The sequence below is a fragment of the Monodon monoceros genome, unplaced genomic scaffold (assembly GCF_005190385.1).
Source record: "Monodon monoceros isolate NGI ecotype Baffin Bay Population unplaced genomic scaffold, NGI_Narwhal_1 Super_Scaffold_11, whole genome shotgun sequence".
NCBI classification, from domain to species: Eukaryota; Metazoa; Chordata; class Mammalia; order Artiodactyla; family Monodontidae; genus Monodon; species Monodon monoceros.
The window spans coordinates 111,525,605-111,540,126 of record NW_021703767.1 but is presented as its reverse complement, the minus strand read 5'-3'; the positions used below and the strand labels follow the sequence as shown (position 1 = coordinate 111,540,126).

At 38.6% G+C, this 14,522-nt stretch overlaps 1 protein-coding gene across 20 annotated transcripts in view; it reads left to right on the top strand.

Moving 5' to 3' along the window:
* The window catches only part of MBNL1 (muscleblind like splicing regulator 1), a 200,759-nt gene that overhangs the window by 146,360 nt on the left and 39,877 nt on the right, over positions 1-14,522 (top strand). The gene's annotated exons all lie outside the window — the stretch shown is intronic.

Genomic DNA, 14,522 nt, shown 5'->3' with positions numbered 1-14,522 from the left:
ATAATCAAGGGCCATTATTCATGCCTTCGCCTAACAGTCACTCCATCCCTAGGATAGTATTCTTTTTTTTTTTTTTTTTTTGCGGTACGCCGGCCTCTCACTGCTGTGGCCTCCCCCCGTTGCGGAGCACAGGCTCTGGACGCGCAGGCTCAGCGGCCATGGCTCACGGGCCCAGCCGCTCCGCGGCACGTGGGATCTTCCCGGACCGGGGCACGAACCCGCATCCCCTGCATCGGCAGGCGGACTCTCAACCACTGCGCCACCAGGGAAGCCCCCTAGGATGGTATTCTTACTTCCAGTTTTATAGAAGAGGAAGTTGAAGTTGAGCGAGGCTGAGTAATTAACGCAGTCTCGCTGCTAATAAATATCAAAATTAGCATTGGAACAAACAACTCTGTGATTCCAGTTCATGTGGTCGTCACCATTGAGCTGGGGCTCTATTGCTTTTTTTATGTCAAGTCCTGGGACAGTTCCTGTGTGAAAATCACCAAGACCTCTAGAGGAGAAGGTTACACGCTCAAGGCACAGAGAAATCCAGCAAGTGGCCATATTGCTTATTTGGGTCGGAGTACAAAGTTGTGGTTGGATGATGGTAGTAAGAAGTTACCAGGAAATGGAGCAAATGGGAGGAGACTAGGGGAGAAGGAAAATACAATTGAATTGAGAGAAGATGAAGCCACAGTGTGTGAGTTGACAGAGGTCTGGGTGAAGATGCACAAGGAATGTTTTCGAGAACTACTTTATCGGACAGAATTTTTTTAAATATAATTTATTTTTTAATGGAAGTATAGTTGATTTATAATGTGTTAATTTCTTCTTTTTTGTGTGTGTGTCTGAAGGTTTTTTAATTTTAAGTTTATTTTTTAACTTCTTATATTGGAGTATAGTTGATTAACAATGTGTTAGTTTCAGGTGTACAGCAAAGTGATTCAATTATACATATACATGTATCTATTCTTTTTCAAATTATTTTCCCATTTAGGTTGTTACATAGTAGTGAACAGAGTTCCCTGTGCTATATAGTAGGTCCTTGTTGGTTATCTATTTTATTTATTTATTTATTTAAAAATTTAAAAAGAAATTTATTTATTTGGCTGCGTTGGGTCTTCGTTGCTGCACGCGGGCTTTCTCTAGTTGCGGCGAGCGGGGGCTACTCTTCATTGTGGTGTGCGGGCTTCTCATTGCGGTGGCTTCTCTTGTCGAGGAGCCTGGGCTCTAGGTGCGCGGGCTTCAGTAGTTGTGGCTCACAGGCTCAGTAGTTGTGGCGCACGGGCTTAATTGCTCCGTGGCATGTGGGATCTTCCCGGACCAGGGCTCGAACCCGTGTCCCCTGCATTGGCAGGTGGATTCTTAACCACTGCGCCACCAGGGGAGCCCAATCTATTTTAAATATAGCAGTGTGTACATGTCAATCCCAAACTCCCAATCTATCCCTCCCCCCCACCCTTCCCCCGGTAACCATAAGTTTGTTCTCTAAGCCTGTGAGTCTGTTTCTGTTTTGTAAATAAGTTCATTTGTATCATTTTTTTTTTTTAGCCTCCACATGTGATGTCATACTATATTTCTCTTTCTCTGGACAGAATATTTTGTATTCTGAAATAAAGTCAGGACTCACTCACTTGGCAAATGTTTATTAGGCTTATTGGCCTGGGCTGCGCTGTGGGCACAAGGTTGAGGCACAGCCTCCTTCTGGAGGCCATCACCATGGGAGGAAGACAAGACATTAGTGCGCAGTAAAGCCCTGTGGCCCTGCTGGGAGGAAGGCATGTGCAGAGTGCCAAGGAACATGAAACAACTATGTCTACTAACAGCCACCTGCTTTAGCCAGAGGTAGAGAGTGTAAAATTCACAGATACGTTGCTTTACTCACTTAATACACCCAAGCCTGGTGTTGAGCAGATCCGGGCTTTCAGCCTAAATGTTTTTGATGTGATAGCAGGAGAAAAACACCATGTGACAGCCGCCTGTGCTTTTCCCTCTTACGTTCGCATTCTGACTTATTATAAAAGTGTTGCCATGGCTGAGGTTCCCGTGAGGCCCAACATCTCCATACTTTTCATCTTAAATAAGCACTTAAGAATATCTCCGCAGCTTCTGATTGCTGTTTAGAACAGAACGCCTTGTAATGATTAAGCTTTTCAAATGCCTCTGTTTAAGTCACTTCAGTACCCTTCTGCCTTAAGAGACTCATCATATAGATGTTTTGAAAGAGTTCCGTAGTTCATAGGCATCTCTTTTTATTTGTTTATTGTTAAAGTGGATCATTTTCCAGAAAGCTGTTCCAGGATAGTAGAAATATATGAACTGTTTCTCAAAATTTGGAGACTTTCCTGTTTTATTCCCAGAGATAATTTTCAAGTAACTTCTGTTCACCGTCACTCCTTTAGATGTTTGGGAACCTGCCTGAGAAAGCCAGTGGAAGTCTCTGGGGATGCGGGTGGGGGCAGAGGAGGAGACAGGCTCAGATAACCTGTGTTGTGATGCTTTTTTTTTTTACTTCAAGAGATTGTTTTTCACCCTACCGCCTATGCTGCTGCAGTCAGCATCCAATAGAGACGTGTTCTGGGCCCGGGAGCCAATTGTCTTTCTCCTCGCTGCAGCCTGAAGTCTGAGAGAGAGAGAGAGCTGATGACTGTGCACAATTTTAGCAAATTGTCATGGGGATGGGGGGAGGGGAGTGCTTTCCCTACGGGGGCAGTGCCAGTGGCATTGAGCACATTCTGTTCAAGTACGAAGTTGATCTGCCTGAAGGAGACAGTGGTCAGCAGTAGTGCGGACCTCTGTCACCTCACCTTTGCCTTGTGCTCTGTCATTGTTTACGTGAAGCAGTAGTGTTTAATGGCTGGACTTGAGGCAGAATCTGTGAGGTCAGGAAGCTAGTGACAGTGTGTGTCTTCAGTTAGGGAATCTCAGAGGTTTACAGAGGACTTGGAATGAAAAATTGGGGAAAAGGAAGGGCCTTTGTTATTTGGCAAAGTCAGTGATGTCTCTAAAAGATTGGAGAGCAGTGTAATTTAATAATTTCTATATAAAACTGATAGCCAAAATTTTGGACATCTGTTATAGTTTAGAAAACTGTTTAAGCACCAGTCATATGCATAATATACGCTATCCAATCTAGTGGGTTTTGATGGGAGATTTACAAGGGAAATATTGAAATGGGACCTTGAAAACATTGCATAATATTATACTTAAAGGTTTATCATAACCAATAATAAATGTTATTTTAGAGATGTAAAAACAGGGTTTACTTTCCTATATTTGTAGGCATGTGTAGGATCTAGAAGGTATAAATATAGCAAATGCTTCATGTAAATAAAAAGCAACGGTGTTATTATTCTTGAGCTGACGTCATCAAAATGTTTTACCTCTTTGATTTCCATTACTTTCTTTTCTGTTGCTGAATGAAAGACTTGCCCCTTAAAGCCTCTCTATATTGTCTAATTTTGTTTTTTATTTTTAATTATTTTTTTTTTTTGCAGTACGCAAGCCTCTCACTGTTGTGGCCTCTCCCGTTGCGGAGCACAGGCTCCGGACGCGCAGGCTCAGCGGCCATGGCTCACGGGCCCAGCCGCTCCGCGGCATGTGGGATCTTCCCGGACCGGGGCATGAACCCGGGCAGGCAGACTCTCAACCACTGTGCCACCAGGAAGCCCTATTTTTAATATATATAATGTATTCTCTTTTTCTGTATAAAATCACCTTTTCTTTACTTGTGATCTATCTAAATCACAGAGGCCAGGTCAGTGGAATCCATAGATAGTCCAAGAACCTCTTGACTCACTAGGGCTCTTGTTGAAATGGATAATGTGAAGCAGAAATTTAACTTTATGGTGTTCAATTATTTTCTTTTCTGCTGTTGATCCTATAGTACAGGTCCTGCTGAGGGGGGAAAAAAAAAGAATGACAGAGAAACTGGAAGTTATAAGAGAATCTAATTTTTTTCATTACACTTTGGAAATACTATGTGGATTAATCTTCTCCAAAATTAGTTGCTTATATTGTGAAACATCTTTTGCTTTTCAGAACTCAAGGGGGTTGAAGCATCCGTTTGGTTCTGACCTATTCTGGATAAAGTCTTCTGTGTTTGGTGTGAGCAATGATTAGAAAAGCACGCCCATGTAACGATGATCAAGTGATGGTGTAATGGTTACCATTGCCTCTAGTGTAATGGCGAAGAGTTCCAACTTCGTAGTTGGGCTGTCTGGGTTCAGTTATGTGTACTTGGGTGAGGACCCCTTTCCTTCTCCTTTGGAGAGGTATTTAAAGATGGAGAGCTTTTGCTTTATCAATGCACTAAGAGCTAGAATAGTTCTATAAAGAACTGCTTAAACAAGCCTTCCAAGAGACTGTTAAGGAAAAAATTATGTACTTTTGACTTGAGAAGTTTACCTTCAGGAAAGCCCTAGAAATATAATATAGACAGTCATGCTGTAATCCACCTAATAATGGTATGATGATGAATTGGGTGCTATCTGTAAAACATTTTGTATTTCTCAATTGAAAGGCATGCGCTACAAATAGAGCTCTAAATTTTATTATGTAAATGTTAGGGCTTTTAATTATTAGCCAAGATTGAAGACTGTCTGATTTGGATACCATAAAACTTCAGAAGTGTTTCTGCTCCAAACGGTTTAGAAGTCTGACACTTGCTGTACCGAAAAAATAATGAAGCAATTTTAAAAAATAATAGAAACATAGTGATCTGGCATTTCCAATTTTATGATGCTATAAAAAAGCAGCCAGCAAATGTTGGACTGTTTAATGATACTGGCACCTACCAAATGTCACTGGGCTTTCACAAGGTCATAGAGGCTCTGGTTTGGCTTAGGGATGCTGGCCAGACCCATCTTTGGAGCCTAGGAAGACTGGAATAGTGGCAGACCATAGGTGCCAGCTAAACCCTTTATAGCACTTCATAGATGGCTACACACTTTTGTGGGATTCTGTGGCATAGAGGAGGCCAGGAGTAGAAGGAAAAAGTGAGACCGTTTCTTCTTACAGCATCCCATCAAAAGCAACTCTAAATATAAGATCCCTGTGGGCCCTCTCTGAGGAGGCTAAGATTTCTTCAGATGAGTATCAGCTAAAATTGTGTGCTGATATAACTGTTGCTGTCACAGTTGTATGTATATCTGATCTCTCACAGACAAAAGCTGCTGGAGAAAGGAGTGGTATTTTTGTAACAAGAATGTGTGTGTGATTTGTTGCCTTTTTCCCTTTCTCCACCTCCTCGGCAGCAGCTAACCCGACTCTCATGCATTACGTAATACTTATCTAAACGTGTAGAGTTTCAGTTATGCCATTTTCAAGATGATTAATGGGAGTTGTGCAATTAAAGCTCCTAAGTTCTCTGGGAAAAAAGTCATAGTATCTCGATGTTTGAGTTAGAGTGCATTGATATTGCGTCAGCATTGAGGATATTTTGGAGTCTTGTAAATGTCACTGTTGGTTTTCATGTCCAAGAATCATCGTCATCAAACTTAGGAATGTTCTATAAAATAGTGCCTAGAACATTTGAATACTGGAGAGGCCTCTTTAAATAGCTAGAAAAGTCTAACCAAGAATCGCTTCCCTAAAATCAGATTAGACTTGGATGTGAAAAAGTTTAATGCCCATGAAACAGTGTCTGTTACATTCTTTTATATCCCTTCAGGCCATGGTAAAATTACAAATTTAAACTCAATAGATTGTGTGTATGGATGTGTATGTGTGTTAGTACTTTTCTTTCTTTTCCTGGCAGTCTCAATAGTTGTTAAGCCACAGTTTATATGTAAAGATGAACTTTTTATGGGGTCAGGAAAGGGGAAAAAATCAAAATTTGCATTATATTGCATTTCATTTGAAAGCACTTCAGATCGGTAGTAAAATAAAATAAAGAAATAGGGAATATTTCAGTGAAAATACATTTATAAATTTCTGCTTCTTTTTTCTCTTACTGATAGGAGAAAATTCTCTCAGGTCTTATGTTGACCCGAGTTCCAAGCATTTGTCCTTATGTTGATTGGATGAAAAAATAGCAATTTACACCTAGAAAGTTAAGCTTTAAATATTGATGAATGTTGCTATATTTACTTCATGTTAAGTTTAGGAGACTAGAGATTAACTGCCCAGCAAAATAAGAGGAGAAATGACTCCTTTCTCCGTTGTTCTATGGGGATGCTAAGCATTTGTTCCTGGTGTTACCTGAAAGTCCAATGAGGAAATTAAAACAGAAATTGTGTTTGTTTTAAAGACTATTTTGTAGCCTTTTTAGATGGTAAAACTCTGAAATAAGTACAAGGGTGCACTTATAATCTGGCTTAAAGAGTCATAATATTTGAGAATAAGAAATGAATAGGGACTTCCCTGGTGGTCCGGTTGTCAAGAACCCACCTTCCAATGCAGGGAACGTGGGTTCAACCTCAGGTTGGGGAACTAAGATCCCACATGCCACAGGGCAACTAAGCCCGCATGCTGCAGCTAGAGAGCCCGCCTGCCACAGCAAAGACCCAACGTAGCCAAATTAAAACAAACAAACAAAAAATGTAGCTCAAATTAAAAAAAAAAAAATTCCTGTTAATATGTCAATACTATCTATTTACTATGTAGTATACCATACTATTTAAAAATAGTAAATAGATAGTTTTGACATTATTAACAATGTGTATGCTACAGGTGACCCTTGAACAACATGGGTTTGAACTGTGCGGGCCCACTTATATGCAGATTTTTTTCAATAAATACTGCAACAATGCCACACTCTCTGAGGTTGCTTGAACTACAGATGTTGAACCTCCCATAACGAGGGCCAACCATATGATTATATTTGGATTTTCAACTGTGTGAGGGTTGGTGTCCCTAACAACCAACCCCCCATCCCAGCCCACTGCATTGTTCAAGCGTCATCTCATTTGTGATATACTATAGAATACTATTTGTAAGACAAAACAAAACAAACAAACAATAACATCAAACCAGTGAAATCCCCCTGGAGACTTTCTAAGAAAAAAAATGAAGATATCTGTTTTCACTACTTTAAGAATTTCGACTAAATGATAGTACAGCGTTCCTTTAGGTTTTTTTTGTTTTTTTTTTTTTTTTGCGGTACGCGGGCCTCTCACTGTTGTGGCCTCTCCCGTTGCGGAGCGCAGGCTCAGCGGCCATGGCTTACGGGCCCAGCCGCTCCACGGCATGTGGGATCTTCCCGGACCGGGGCACAAACCCATGTCCCCTGCATCGGCAGGTGGACTCTCAACCACTGCGCCACCAGGGAAGCCCTCTTTTTAGGTTTTATTCTATAGGTTCCTAAAAGTCCTCATGTGTTTTCTCAAATAAAGGATGAAATAAAAATTTTAGTCATATATCTTAAGTTTCTTAAATTTGCAACAAAAGCAAAGTCTGAGTTTGTGGTGCATACACTGATCTTAGAAATAGGTATACAATTGGGGTGAACATATATGGTGTGTATATGCATAATTACATACGTACACATGTATCCATTTACATATGACTAAAAACTACACTATGCAATGGGTCCCCCAGAATTCCATTTGGCAGTCAGAAATCTTTATTTTTCTGGGTTCTCTGGCTACTTAATTTATCTTTCTCAATAGCTTCTTTTTCAAAGGAGGGGGTACATGTCTAACTTGTAGTTTTCCTGAAAAGGCTTTCTGTAGGGAAATCAAGAAAATGTTGCTTGCCCTTAAAAAAGTCAGTTTCTTCAGTATTCTAGTTAACAAGTGAATGGAGCTATTGATATGATTTTGGAATTTAATTATTTAGTCTTTGATATACCACAGTCTTTGTTTTTATTTTAAATAAAATTTTATTTAAAACCAAAACAAACAGCTACTGAACTTCACATATTCATACTTTGAAAGTTTTTGGAAGCTGCAGCTATTAGAATTTTGCAAAATTGGAAGGAATAACTGGTCAACCACCCACTCCTTTAGAGCCAGGTTTTATAGTACAAATCCATTATCTTATGTTTGAGGAAATTCCCAGAATAAAGGATCCTACCATTTAAATGTAAGAATGAAAATATTTAAAGCTACTTACAAAAAACTTCAGGTTAGCAGGTTTTAAATTATGTGTGCCCCTTTTACTGACTGTTTGTGTCCCCATAAAATTTGTATGTTGAAGTCCTGTCTTCAGTGTGGCTATATTTGGAGATGGGGCCTCTAAGGAAGTAATGAAGTTTAAAGTAGTTAAGGTTAGGGTCCTGAATGTGGGGTCCTGATCTGACAGAACTGGTGTCTTTATAAGAGGCACCAGCAAGCGAGCGAGCTCTCTGCGTGCATGCACCAAGGAAAGGCTATGTGAGGAAATAAAAAGGTGATTGTCTGCAAGCCAAGAAGAGAGCCCTTACTGGAAACCAAATTGTCCAGAACCTTATTCTTGGACTTCTAACTTCCAGAACCGTGAGAAAATACGTTTATGTTGTTGAAACCACCCAGTCTATGGTATTTTGTTATGGCAGCCTGAGCAGACTAATACGGCCTTCATTAAAGTCCATTAGGTATAAAGCAGTGGATAACTCTCAGCTGGAGATGGTTTTGCCTGCTCCTGACCCCCAGGGATGTTTTGGCAATATCAAGAAATAATTTTGACCATCATAACGGACTGCAGGAGTGCTGTCTGCATCTAGCAGGCCAGGCCTGCTGCTAAACATCCTCCAATGCCAAGAACGGCCCCACGACAAATACTAGGCCACCGAAATGGCAATGGCAAGATAGCCACCCAAGTGTCAATAGTGCTGAGGTTGAGAAACCTTGAACTTCTTTTTAGGATGTGTGTGTTCTTTAAGCTGACAAGGGGCTTTCCTGGTGGCGCAGTGGTTAAGAATCACCCCGCCGGTACAGGGGACGCGGGTTCGATCCCTGGTCTGGGAAGATCCCACATGCCGCGGAGCAACTAAGCCCGTGCACCACAACTAATGAGCCCGTGCGCCACAACTACTGAGCCCACGTGCCTAGAGCCCGAGCTCCACAACAAGAGAAGCCACCGCAACGAGAAGCCCGCGCACCGCAACAAAGAGTAGCCCCTGCTCGCCGCAACTAGAGAAAGCCCGCGTGCAGCAACGAAGACCCAAAGCATCCAAAAAATAAATAAAATGTTTAAAATAAATAAGTATAATAAAAAAATTTTAAGCTGACACAAGTCCTTTATGGAAACAAGTGAATCATAAGGAGATATATACATTTAAGAGCTACAATATCCTGTGTATTAGATGCAATTCATTTGTTTTCAATATTTGCAAAAGCCAATAAACTGTAATTCCTAGAGCTAATTAAACTTACACTCATTCCCTAAATGAAAACAAAACATTTGAGCATATATGCATGTGTGTGCATATTTGTGTGTGTATAAAATATAATTTTTTCTTAATCACCTTTTAAATTGCCATACATTTCCTACCACTAGATACTTATACTTTTCAAATAAATATTATATATGTAAATTTACTCACCCTTGCCTTAGAATTGATCATTTGAAAGCATGGCAGAACCATAAGAAAACATCATTTTGGAAAAGCGTGAAACTATTTCTTGACTGCAAAGGGTTTCTTTCCCCCTTTGGCAAAATTTTTCTGAGATAGTTGTATTATCTTAGCGGGAAAAAAACCCCCCAAACCAACCAAACCAGTAGCAATTTTCAATAGGAAGCTCCCAGCTTCCTTTGCCAGAGCTTCTGGCCAACATCTGAGCAGTGAATATCTTCAGAAAGTGCTTCAGAAAATTTGCATATATCAGCTGTTCCAAAGGAAATATTAGCTTTAACAATTGAAATAAATGGTTGCAGTTTGAACAGTGTACCAGAAAACCAGTACTTCCAATGAAAGTTGGAAAAGACATATGCGTATTAGCTGGTACCCCTATAATTTTTTTATTGCCCCTTTCTTTTCAGAGTCTACGCAAATGTGACTCAGTAATTTTCATCCTACCACATAGTTACCATTGGCAACTTAATAAGGTGACTTTTTACCTTCTGACCTCATAGGTCATTATATTCCTTTTATTTTAGATGGAAGAAGTGTAATAAAAAATGGGAAATTAGTGTTTCCAGTTTTCAAATATAATGTTGATTTTTTTTTTTTTGTCTTACTAAGTTTGGCCAACTTCTAAGTAAGATGTTTTATTTTTGATTGCTAGCTAGTTCTTAAATAAATATTAGAAATAGCAGAGAAATAGTTTCTTATGTCTCTAAATTGCCATCTCTAGTTTCATTCAGTTTTTATCTTTATTCTACAATTTATACTTCACTATATACATCACATACATATCATTTTTAGATATATATTATATATGCGTGTACTATGTGTGTAATCACTTTAAAGTACACTTAATTACACTATAATATTTAAAAATTAATCAGGCATTTATTTTGAGGCTCAACTAATCTAAATGTACATCTTCCCTTGTTAGAATCACATGCTTGTACCAATTTCAAAGGCTAATGAGAAAATCCTTCAGTTCACAATTTAACAGTTTGTAACCTCAGGAATTGAGGATTTGATGACTTAATCTCTCATTAGCCTCAAATGGTCTACAAGGGGACATTTTTTACTTTTTCTGGACAGGTTACTTATATTTAAAGATGGTAGAAAATTTATTAGAGAAAAATGGACTCATTCTGGATCAATATTTTATTGAACTTCCTCCGTTTCCTTAAAATATACAGTATATGCATTACAGTGATGTCTTTGGAATCTGTGTTGTGTTAACTTATAAAAGGCCTCCTTGAATGGAGTCTTAAGATATTTATGGTATAGGCGGTATAGTGTGGCCTGCTAGTCAGCTGGCCAGCTCACTGAAAATAAGATTCAGGTGCAATCAACAGAAGTAAACCGCAGAAGCATAACATTGTGAGAAATGTATTAGAATGGCATTTTCCCTTAGTGGATGTTGCAAATAGAAAATGATGATTAAGGGGAAAGCTTATGTTATTGATGGTTGACATGTACTGTCACTGAGTTTTGCTACTTGTATTATTTTTAGTACCTTTAACAGATAGGGTGCTAGGTTAAGCAACTGCTGCTTGTTATTAGCTTGAGAACTTACGGAAAGAGAGAGAAGTTATTAGTGTTTATTGCCAGGCTGTTATACCAGGAGCCACGTATGAGGCTGGCCCACTGTCTCGCTCAATCCTCATACATCACCAGTGAGGTCAATGGTATTGTTAACTACTTACAGGAAAGCTATGGCCACTCTGAGAAGTTAGCTAACTTCCATAAGGTCACACGGCAAGTAAGTAACAAAGCTGTTGTTTGAACCAAGCTATGTTTGGTCAGATGTACAATTATATGGCAATAAGGGGAACTGCATGTAGCAATCAAAACTGAATAGAAACTTCTTCGTGTTTTTGCATTAATCCTAGCAACCCGGTTTATTGTATCTTGGGGTGAAATCTCTGATGATGTAGAGTAGTAGCTCCTATACAAAAATCTGCATATGTGAGTACAAGATACTGATTGAATTTCTGTTTTTAGATTTTTTAGACTGTATTGTCACTGTATAGATTTTAAAATACCAAGTACATTGAATCCCTACACAAATCTTCCTCCCTAGTGAAACTTGCAGGCCTCATGTTACTTTTTCTCCTTTTATTGTGGCAGGCTTTGTTTATTCTGTGTTCAAATTTCTGGCCTCTGAATAAAACCATCATTAGGTTAGTACAACTCAGAGTCAAAATTTGTTATTAGATCTAGTTTTTATTCTGTTATCTTCATTGTCTCCAGAATGGATTTACAGTAGAATTCATCTTTAAGCATTTAGTAAGAAGTGTTCATTCATTCAGTCTGCAAATGCTTATCGAGGTACAGTGCTGGGAACTCAAGAGATGGATGAATGTGGAGAGGTACCAATGTCGTATTTACCTGAACTCTCTAGAAGGGTTGCTACTGGTGGTTTTCCTCAGAGCTTAGGCAATTCTCTGGAAGAGGATGTTTATTCTAACTTGCTTTTGACCTTTTTATTTGTCAAACGACAATTTTTCAGCACCATAGTAAGCATTAAACACGTTTTGACCTTCCTAAGAAGCTAAGTTTATCTAATATCAATTGCGGACGCTACTCAGTTATTTTTTCCATACGTGTCAATGAAAAATTCACGTGGCTTTTCATAATTGTGTTTTGTAGTGTTTTCTGCTATATCAGAATAACGTGGAATACCGTTAAAATGTAGATCCCTGGGCCCCAGACCTATTGCCACAAACTCTGTGGAGGAGGCTTGGTAGTCTGTGTACTTTGCCACAAAATGTCCTCAGTTGATGATTCTTAGGAACATAGCTTTTTGAAAGTGAGGCTGCAATCCAGTCAGATCAAGCTAAGCATGGAAAGGTGGCCTATGTAGGAAGTGTAGTGGAATGGCATTTTTCCTGAGTAGATGTAGCAAAGACAAAACGAAAACCAAAGGTCCGAGTTTCTATTAAAAGTTTTGAGATGCGGGGATACAGAATATATGGTCGTTTGCACGTGTTTTCTCTCCTTCGTTATTTCAATCCAGGCTGTATTCCTAGGTAGGAGAGCCCTGGTGGTTTATGTTCAAGGGAGGCACTAGAATGAAGTGCCAGGAAGACCAGTGTTAGTGTTGACAAAGCAGGGTTCAGGGCCCAGGGCTGTCTCTGTGTTATTTATGGAACTCTAGAAACTGATCTGAGTCAATTGACAGTAACTGAATCTTCAGAGTGGATATAACCCTGCTTATCTGCACTTAAATAAATCCAATCTTAGTAAGAAATGTGATGTGGAGATACTGAGAAGCAGAATTTCTCTTAGAGACAAGTTGTTCTTTGTACTGAAAAAGCAGGCTTTCTTTAAAAGACCCCAACTGGATATCCCTGAAATCAGACCATGTGTCATCCATGAGTTATTTATGTTGGCCAGTCATTCCCTGTGGTTTATCTTGTGACTCGAAGTGTTGTTTTTATGAAAGTTGTTTTGCATCCAGATGCTTTTACGCTAATATACTCACGATCTCAACAGATGTCAAGCATGATGATTTCAGATGGAATAGGTCATAGATATGTAACTTTACTTGTGAATTTATCAATAGCCATAACTAATAAATATTATAAAAGTTACCTTCATGCCAATATTTTGTTTTTCTCTTATTGTGTATACAATTTAAAATGCTCTGGGAGTGGTGGTAATAGCAGCTTCTGACCTTCCCCTGCTCCTTGGAGAGTGCCATGCAGTACCGAGGGTGTGACATAGACATTATCTTCTTTAACCTTAAAAATAAACTTATTCTTTTGTAGGTTATAGAGCAATTTTGAAATGAATGAAAACCCTGAGGCTTAAAGAAGTTAGCTTTTTATGCAATTCATGCAGCTGTTGAGGGAGAGAGCTAGGCCTCTACCCCAGGTCCTGAGACCTGTAAGGTCCTTGCTATTGACCACTGTTCTCTACTGCCTCCTGACTTAAAATATTATTCGTAAAGCTTTATTACATAACGCTTGTTAAAATAAGAGGCAGTATCCTGTGATATAAACGTATGAACTTATTCCTAAAAAGCTTAATCAAAACGAGCCAGAAATAAATCATTCAAGTTAGAATTGTGACAGATTTTCTCACAAATATAAACATCAGTTTTCTGAGTCAATTGACAGTACAAGGTCAAATTATGGTAAATAGATTTTTCTTAGAAAAATCAAAGAAAGCTCAAGAAGGTGGTTAATGGCTTCAATTAAATCTTTCTTTTACCCTCACAAACAGCTGTAATTAGATTTATTGGTGAAAGAAGTTGTCAAGGTGGTAATTCGTGAGATGTTACTATCAATATGACTTGACAATACTATATTGAAATAATATGGGTCAATCCCTGACAATATTGCATAATACAGACTTTAATATATATATTTTGATGAGAAGAATCATCCCAAAAGAAAGGTATATTCACATTTCTTGTTTTATAGTAACTTATTTTTTTTCTCCATTTTATACTCTAAGTTTTTTGGAGGATAAATATGTCTGTTTCTATTGTTTTATTATTCTTGGGTGATGTAGACTAGATTTACCACTGGAAGGTTAAAGGCTACATTTTTCACCAATATTTCACTATACTTACTAATCTCTATACACAGTGAGGAATGTGTGGAAGTCTTCTTTTCATCTGTACATTTCTTAATATATTGGCTTATAACGCTTAGTAGTAATTTTAATGTTACTTCTTGTGAGATACATGTAAAGGTGTTTTACTGAAGATAACAGTGTGCCTTGAGTCCTCTAATTTCATTCCCTTATGACTCAGTACAAGTAAAAATAAATGGTAAAACTTCATCATTCTTTTGGGTTCATTAAAGTTAACCAGAAGATGTTGTGGAAGGAGCCTAACATTTTATTTGATAATTCTGTGTTTTAATATTCCCCTGGCAGTTTGTAGATTTTTAAACTTGGAACTAGAAATATTAGTGCTAATATTAAAATACAGGAGCTTCTTTAAGCTTGAAACTTTTTTCACATGTCTTAATATCTCATTTTGATAATACACTAGAGTGAATTCATTATTTACTCGAAATGTATAATAAAGTGATTTGGACTT